This window comes from Bidens hawaiensis, unplaced genomic scaffold (genome assembly GCF_021521415.1).
Source record: "Bidens hawaiensis isolate Kalapana, Puna unplaced genomic scaffold, B.hawaiensis_p1.1 tig00002123_1, whole genome shotgun sequence".
Taxonomy (NCBI): Eukaryota; Viridiplantae; Streptophyta; class Magnoliopsida; order Asterales; family Asteraceae; genus Bidens; species Bidens hawaiensis.
Genome location: NW_027491112.1, coordinates 3,474,748 through 3,484,354, shown reverse-complemented (window position 1 = coordinate 3,484,354; position 9,607 = coordinate 3,474,748). Strand labels below are relative to the sequence as shown.

General features: G+C 35.0%; 1 pseudogene across 1 annotated transcript; it reads left to right on the top strand.

The window, feature by feature from the left end:
• Positions 1-4,671: 4,671 nt before the first annotated feature.
• LOC143607398 (ABC transporter G family member 15-like) lies at positions 4,672-9,404 on the top strand (annotated as a pseudogene). The gene is made up of 9 exons (XR_013148965.1): positions 4,672-5,200; positions 5,450-5,529; positions 6,006-6,467; positions 6,755-6,877; positions 6,984-7,115; positions 7,254-7,538; positions 7,637-7,909; positions 8,002-8,109; positions 8,713-9,404. The product of XR_013148965.1 is annotated as an ABC transporter G family member 15-like (transcript).
• The last annotated feature ends 203 nt before the right edge of the window (positions 9,405-9,607 follow it).

Below are 9,607 nucleotides of genomic sequence, written 5' to 3'. Positions count from 1 at the left end.
AAGGAAGTGATTGTTGAATCACAAAGTTGCCAAACTGTTGACGTACCGCTTCAAGGTCGTACGTAAACACCGTTCCTTGATTCGTCATCTCCGGCTGCGAACTACTTCCGGATTCGTCCTTCAAGACCTTGCAAGAGGGCTTTTCTACATGAGCTCTTAAACTGGAGTTTGCTTCTTTGTTATAAAACTTCAAACAATGTTTGCATCTAGCTTTTTGGGTTCCGTTAGACATTTCGCATAGGTCGAAATGTTGCCAAATATCTTGGTTTCGTTTCGTGGGGATGACCCGAACGACGGTTTCTCCCGTGTTCGAGGCACCCATGTTAACCGATGAAGCAGCACTTTGGGAGGCCATGATAATCGACTACGAATTAAGAGTGGTATACTCGAGTATGAAATAAACGACTACGAAAGAAGAGCGTTTGGAGTTGTATAATCGCGTATGAAATAAACGTTTAGAGCTTTTGGAGTTGTATAATCAAGTGTGATCTAACCAATACCCAACCTAAACTATATATAGATGTTTGTGGGGGTAAAATGGTAAAAAAACCAAAAAAAAACGGCTAAAAAACGGTCAAAAACACAAAAAAACGGCTATAAGGCCGTTTGGTAACGTTCGAAAACCGGTTAAACCGGTTAACCGGTTATTAAAAAACCGGTTAACCGGTTTTTTTTATAACGGTAATAACCGGTTATTTTAAAAACCGGTTAACCGGTTTTTTAATAACCGGTTATTAAAAAAAACCGGTTTTTTTTATAACCGGTTATAAAACCGGTTTTGGGTCCAAAACTTATAACCGATACGTAAACCGGTTACGTAAACCGGTCAAACCGGTTTTTAAAAAAACCGGTTTTTAAAAAACCGGTTTTCGGTTAAACCGGCCAAACCGGTTCCGTAACCGGTTTTTTTGACCACCTCTAGTTCCCGCTGCATCGCGCGGGCACCCGTATAGTAAATAGTAAAAGACAAATGATAGTTATCTCAGTAAAGTCATTATTTATAACTTTTAATATTATGTTAATATAAGTTGGTTACTATAATCCTTGATAATATACTTTTGTACATTTCATATATTAATTCGTTTGTTTGCTAGAAGCTAAAAAATAATTCGCTAAAAAATAATAAAAAATTTGATATCATGTTTAATACTTTTCATGAGATACGTATGCATATATATACACACATGTTTATTTAATTAACACATGGGGTCGCTTACTAGTTTGTATGTAAAATGTAAGTTTAAAAGGTATATGAATTATTGATAAAAAAAAATTAAACAGTTAAGTCTTGAATTATTGATACTAGCTAATATTGAATTGTATATCATATTAAATGTTAAAAAGGAAAATTCAGTTAATGATTTGTGGACAATTTTCAAATTGATAAGACCCCGCTATGGGGCTCCAACTGCTGACCTAGCGGGCGTTGATGGGCGCGTAACATTGCGGTGGGGCGCGGTCCAACCAAGGGCGCGGTGGTGCCCAACAAGCCAACGGCCGGCGCGGATGGCGAAAATAAGGTGGGCCCCCCTTCAGCGGCTATATACCTTCGTTCCATACAAAACCCATCAAGCCAACGGCTGGCGTGGTGGTGCCCAGCAAACCAACGGCCGACGCGAATAAAACGGAGATGGTCGGAGGTCGGAGGTTGTCGGAGGTGGTCGGAGGTCCAGACAAAACCCTTTTCGTCTCAGATTTGCTTCCTTTTCTTGACGAGATTGAGATGGAGATGGTTGGAGATCTTTGTTTTGGCAGAGGATGAGGTTGAGTTGTTGAGTTTGATATATAGGGTTTGGGTGTTTGGTGTTTTGGCAGGGGATGAGAATGGGTTGGGTGTTTGGTGTTTGGGTGTTTGGTTTTTTAGTTTTATAAAAAAAAATAAAAAATTAAAGAGGTTTCGAAGCCCCCGCCCCATAGAGGGACATCTTCGGGGTGGGGTTTTGAAGCCCCCAGTGCTCACGTGACGCTGACGTGACACTGAGGAGAGGCTTCGAAGCCCCTCACCATAAAGGATGGCCTAATAGTGGTCCATCCCGACTATGCATATGGAAGTGTCACCTACAAGGATAAGTATATTCTCTGAATTAGAGAGAAAACACTATTGGATTTTTAAATAATACATTTTTATTCCTTCTTTTTACTAGATTTTGTCTTTCATCCACTCACCCGTTTATACAAATTAGACAAACAAAAATATTGAACGAATAGGCTTTTTAATGGGTTGAGTTGATTATGATTATATATATGTCAAAGTTACCATCAAATACTGAATGGTGTATATGTATCGGTAATATTTAGGGGTGACAATCTTGACTCATGGGTTGAATGGGTTTATCAAAATGTATAAGATGGGTTAGAATGGGTCAAACTAAAAAAGGAAAATAATTGAAACGGGTCATAACGGGTTGACATTTTTCGTTTTTTTTATGGAACGAGAAAAACGGAGGAAATTTTTTTGGTATTTTTACTTTTTAAGTTTTTGATTTATATTTCGAGTTATAATTTTTTAATTATTTTTTTTGAAATATTTGGTGAAGGGTTTTGAAATGGGTCAAAATGGGTTGAGATTTCAAAACCCATTTCAAAACCCTCACCAAAAAATTTAAAAAAAATAATTAAAAATTATAACTCGAAATATATATAAAAAACTTAAAAAGTAAAAATACCAAAAAGTTTTCTCCGTTTTTCTCGTTCCATTAAAAAAAACCCGAGAAATGTCAACCCGTTTTGACTCGTTTCAATCATTTTCTTTTTTTAGTTTGACTCATTCTTACCCATCTTATACATTTTGATACAACTCATTCAACCCATGGGTCAAGATTATCACCCCTAGTAATATTTATATATGTATAACAGGTATATACTAGTACAATATCTTCAGGGCCGGCTCAACGAATGTGAGGGCCTAAATCGAAACAAGATTTGGGGCCTTTTCATAACAATTGTTAAGAAAAAAAATTGATTATTACACGTTTTGAACTCGTAATCTATATTTTGTAACAACCAAGCCTTCCTTGACACCAATACATTAATTTGAGTTTACTATACTAATTATAATATATCTATACATGATGTTTTTTTTTGGATTTGGAGGCCTTAACTGAGTGTGGGTCTAAAGCCCTAACTTGTTTTCGCTGTCCCACGAGCCATCCCTAAATATCTTCATCATTTCAATCAAATTAATTGATAGATCGACACACATTCGTTACGGTAGAACCAAAGATCTTTTAATCTAACGAGCGCGTTTATTATTTAACACACAATCAATTTTTTAAAGAGAACTACAACAACCTTATACACTTATACGTCATACTTATTAGATGTAGTGGAAAATACAAAGAGAAAGAATTACACGTTTAATTAAATAAACATTTGCCTATTACATTTAAAATAACATGTCATATATCTATACAATTCTCTACTTGAAAGTGATTACGTATATTATCAATAAAAATTACAATAGTTGATTTAGGGTGCTGCTAAACATACCCCTTTACACCATTTTTACTAAATATACACCCCCTTAACTTATTAGATAGATTACTATTACCCTTTAACATTATTTATATACATATTAGTCCCTACAACATATTTTTCACTTAATAATCTTCAATACATATATCAAATTAAAAACTATCAAGTATTACTATTAATTTATTTTTTCAGTATTAATATTGTAAATATTTATAATATATATTTTTTTAATTTTAATAGTATATATATTTATAATATCCTTATTTTACCTCTTTATCTTTTACAAAATAAACCCGAAACTCGAAAACCTAAAACCCTAAACCCGAACCCTAAACTCTAAACCCTAAACCCCAAACCCGAAAACCTAAACCCTAAACCCGAAACCGGAAACCCAAAAACCTAAACCCTAAACCCGAACCCTAAACCCTAAACCCGAAACTCTAAACTCGAAAAAATGCAACTTGTAAAAAAAATATGAAATCCTTGTTTTTGTGCTAATTTGGTAATTATATAATTTTAAGGGGTAATATTAAAGTTGGTTTTTCCAAGGGGGGGGGGTATGACAAGCAACCAGGGGGTACATTTAGCCTGACCCTTGATTTATAATCAAGTGAATATATACGTTGTTTGTAAATATCACTACTAGAAAACAAGTTATTTTTCTACAAAAAATTCATACAAATATCCTAAGACAAATAGTTCCAACAAAATTACAACAAAAAAATAAAGTCCAACTTTGCTACAATATTATCTAATAAAAATTATGTTAAGTCAAAATAGTTTTTGTAAGAAAGTTATAAGAAGTTAACAACCACATGTTTTTGTAACAATTTTGTCAGAAAAGTTGTTGGAAAACGGTTGAAAACGCTTTTCAAGCATATGTTTTTCCAACACAACTTTTTTGTTGGAAAACTGTTAAAAAGTGAGTTTTCCAACATATTTCCTAAGAAATCAGTTGTAGAAAAACGTCTCTTTTTCTAGTAATGTATATTTTCCAGAAAGCCAAGGTGGTTTAGAGGAAAACTACATTAATGCTTCAACCTATTTTGTGTCGGATTTTTAAATATATATTTTTTCATGCTCCATAAAAATGATATTGATTTAATAATAATAAATCAAACATAAAGCATAATACTATTCTTCACCAAGAAAAATATTCAATTTACAATTAATGATTGAACCGATGACAGTTATTGAGATCCCTAAGTTTCCGTAGATCTAATTTAAAAGACTTAAAACAAAATGTTAAAGTCATTCAACCACCATCCAACTAACCATTGCTTTCAAAATAAATGCATGGCCATGCTAACCTAGCTACTTCCACCTCAAATATATATCAACTTCAAATTCTAAAAACAGGTAATAAATATCTCCCAAACAGGGTTGTTTTTATTCTTCATCTTTGAAAGTGAAAGCTTCTTTCTAAAGATGAACATAGAAGTGGGAAATCATGGCGGTGGCGGCGGTAACAACGGTCGAGTGGCTGAGCATGGAGATGGTTGTGATGAAGGTGGTTGTGGAATGAGTATAGGCCCAAGTTTGAGTATGAAAGAAAGGGCATGTTATTTGGTGTGGCAAGATCTAAGGGTGATGCTTCCGAGCTCAGGCGATGGACCAACCAAACGGTTGCTCTATGGCCTTAATGGATTCGCCGAACCAGGTTGAATCATGGCTATTATGGGTCCGTCTGGTTCGGGAAAATCCACACTACTTGATGCTTTAGCAGGTTAGTTTCATCCTAGTCTCAAATATGTATTTTTTTCGAACAATAAAATTTTATAAACAAAACCAAACATTCAAAGAGCAACCTCCACAACCGCAGAGAAGCCACCAACAAAACCACAAAAAGAACTACATGAACAAGAATTTACATCACTTCGTCCAATATATATGTCTATTTAAAGATGTAACTAGTTCAAGTTTCTTATTTTTAAATTATTTAAATATATTTTGATTTGGATTGCTACGTATATAGGTAGATTAGCAAAGAATGTGGTGATGACCGGAAATATTCTACTAAATGGTGAGAAGAAGAACCTAAGCTATGGTGCTGTGGTAAGTAACCGGATGTAACTGCTATAAAAACAGATATTTGCTATGGTGATATTCGTAGCAAATAACTTTTTCTATGGATTTGGTTTGTAGTTGATCGATTCTATGATGAAGTTCGTTAATCTTTGTTATGACGGAACGTATTTGCTATAGATTTAGCAACAAAAATAGTTATTTAAAATATATGTTTTTCGGATTTTGGTACGGATTTTGCTATGGATATTATTGAAGTATTTTTTAAATAATTATTGTATCCATTTTGTGACGGGTATTATTAAATTTTTTATGTTTTTCTTGGCTTTGCTATGGATTTTGTATCTAACAGAATATATCCGTAGATGAACCGAAGCAAAATGTATCCGTAGCTAATCTTTAGCAAAACTAGTGAACAATATTTTTTTATAACAAAATTCTGTATCTACATGTTTTAGTATATAACCTTAAATAAACATCAATTGACTAAAGTAATATACTCGTAGGCTTACGTGACACAAGAAGATGTTCTAATGGGGACCCTCTCGGTTAGAGAAACAATCACTTACTCAGCTCATCTAAGGCTACCATCAACATAAACTAAAGAGGAGATCGAAGACACGATCGAGGGGACGATAATGGAGATGGGACTAGAGGATTGCGCGGATAGATTAGTCGGAAATTGGCATTTGAGGGGCATAAGTGGTGGTGAGAAGAAAAGGCTAAGTATTGCACTTGAAATCCTTGTAAGGCCAAGACTTTTGTTTCTGGATGAACCAACAAGTGGTCTTGATAGCGCCTCTGCATTTTTCGTGGCTCATGCTCTAAAAAGCGTCGCCCGTGATGGAAGAACCGTCATTTCTTCCATCCACCAACCGAGCAGTGAAGTTTTCGCATTATTCGATGACTTATTTCTTTTGTCAGGAGGCCAAACTGTATATTTTGGAGAGTCAAAGGAAGCTATAGAGGTTAGTACTTGGTAAATGTTAAAAACCAAACATACTGTAATATAACAAACACCCTTCACTAGTAAAACATGTTTCACGACAAGATTTCCGACTCGGGTATTTTGCGATTGTTTTTCGAGTCGTAAATTCCCCTCTGATTATTCTAATAAGATCATATAAGAATAATAACTCGGACTTTATTACTATCATTTTTTTTCTAGACATGTTACATTTATGTCACACAAGACATAAGTGACCATATCCATATTATCCTCTCATGTTTATTTTACACCACTGGTTTTTTACAGTTTTTTGCCGAGTCTGGATTCCCATGTCCGATCAAAAGAAACCCGTCCGACCATTTTCTACGTTGTATCAATTCGGACTTTGACATTGTAGCAACTACACTGAAAGGATCATCGAGAATATACGTATGTTTTTCTTGTTTTGGCTACCATTTGTTCGCTTTAATGTTGTTTATATCAAACAACACAACTCCTTAAATTTTGTTATCTTTAACATGTTTTGTTCTTGTAGGAGGGACAAGAAGAATCAGACCCTTATATGAATATGGTAACAGCAGAGATTAAGGCAACGCTAGTAGAGAAATATCGGTGGTCCAAACAAGCCGCGAAAGCTAGATCAAAGATTAAACAACTCGCGGCAATGGTAAGTTTCTCGAAACTAAACCACTTTATTTCTGTTAGCCGAGTTTATTATCTATTAATTAATAATTATAGTTATTATATTGATCATGTTATCATTATCTCATTATCTTATAATCTGATTACTGATTTCCATTTGTAGCGCAGAACTGAGACCTATGCGAGTACCGCAAGCCAAGCAGGATGGTGGAAGCAACTTAGCACATTGACTGGAAGATCTTTTGTGAACATGTCAAGAGATATGGGATATTATTGGTTACGTATAATTATTTACATAGTTGTGTCTATATGCGTCGGGACGATATTCTACGATGTTGGTACTGGTTATACCGCTATACTAGCGAGAGGAGCGTGTGGAGGTTTCATAACCGGGTTTATGACCTTCATGTCCATCGGAAGCTTCCCTTCGTTTATCGAAGATATGAAGGTAGACTATTAACTATATTTATCAAAAAGTAGTATCAACATTTTTTTTATTCATGAGAACCTGTTACTGAAAAACTTACTTGTTACACATGTGTTAAGATCTTTACTAGGGAACGACTCAACGGATACTATGAGGTGGGAGTATTTATACTATCGAATTTCCTATCGTCGTTCCCATTCTTGGTGGCCGTTTCCTTTGTCACTGGGACGATCGCATGGAACATGGTGAAGTTCAATCACGGATTCTCACGATACGCTTTCTATTGTCTCAATATATTCGGCTCAATTGCGGTGATAGAGAGTTGTATGATGATTGTAGCATCACTAGTTCCCAATTTCCTCATGGGGCTTGTAATCGGGGCCGGAGTACTAGTAAGATCACATCTTATAATCGTATAATACACGCATGTTTCGTCTACAAAACATTATAAGCTAATTGTTTTATATGATACACAATTACACAGGGTGTTATGATGATGACCTCCGGATTCTTTCGCCAACTTCCTGATCTTCCAAAGCCATTTTGGCGCTACCCGATTTCGTACTTAAACTATGGATCATGGGCAATACAGGTACTTACACGTAACAATCTTGTTAAATGCAAGCCCGTGCCCGAGATTTTGAGTGCTCAAGACAAGTATGGAAAATGGGCCTTATATAAATTTTATTTTCCGAAAGACTGACAATAAAGGCCCAATTTATCACTAATTTATTAGAACAAATCATAATGGCTCAAATCCTTTATATAAACGTAGGCCCTTAAATAAACATAATTTTATTAAAAAAAATTCAGGCTCCAACTGAAAATGGGCCTGACAAGGCTGTCGAGCTTTGTGTGGGGTGAGAGCCGGTCCTGGTTAAATGCATTCGTTTGTTTGTATTAGTATAGGCATCATGGTCCAGTTATGCCGTTTTTAATAATTCTAGGCAAGATCACTAAGTAGAATTTACGAATGCGACAAACCAAACTGGCCGATTTTACTAGTTTGATTGTTTGAACCGATTATTTTATGAAACATATTAAATTTTTAGCTTTGTAAAGACACTAATATTATAAAGTTAGTTCCATATCCAATTTTTTCCAACTCCAATTCCTAACAAATTCTAATTAATTAAAAAAGAATTCCATTAATCAAATTGTTGTTTATCTAATCAAGGAAAGTGATTAATTGCAGGGAGGATACAAGAATGATTTACTAAACTTGGTTTTTGATGGATTACAACATGGTGACCCGAAAATCACGGGTGAGGAAGTTATTAGAAAGCTTTATCGATTACCATTGAGTCACTCTAAGTGGTGGGACTTGTTGGCAGTATTTGCGCCTCTTGTGAGTTATAGAACGATCTTCTTTCTAATTCTCAAGTTGAAAGAGAGAGCGATGCCATTTTTCCAGTCATTGTACGCAAAGAGAACGATACATCGTCTTAAAAGACGTGCTTCATTCGTGAAGTTCCCCTATTCAAGACGATACCAAACACTTCGCTCTTTAGCATCACAAGAGGGCCTTAGCTCACCAATACCATAACTTAACAATATTGTACATTCAAATTTTCATACTCGGGAGCAATAAAGTGATCTACACACATACAACTTATACAATACAAAGATATTGTAACAATTGGTATTATCAATGACTAGATGCCATGACCTTGTATATTAGCGGTCACTATAATAAATCAACAATTACTTTAGCTTTGTTCCAATTAAGATAGTAACCGAGAATGTGTATGTTGATAATTTTTTCATGATAATAATGGAAAACATGAATGATATGATAAACCTATGACAATATGCGTACCTGGTACAACACAAAGTGTAACCATAACAGAGGAGTATGATCCGGACGACATGATTGTCAACTGGGTCAAGTTCCCTTAAGGATGTATAGTTAAAGATGATATTTATGGTTTATGGAAAAACTGTGAATGACAGACAGAGAGGAACACAAATTCATTTTGTGTTTGTGATTCGGCTATGATGATATGCTTAATTGCTCCCCTTATATACGGCCAAAAGGAAACTCTTTTATTAGCTAGTAAAGGGTAATATGGTTCGTCAACAATTACCAA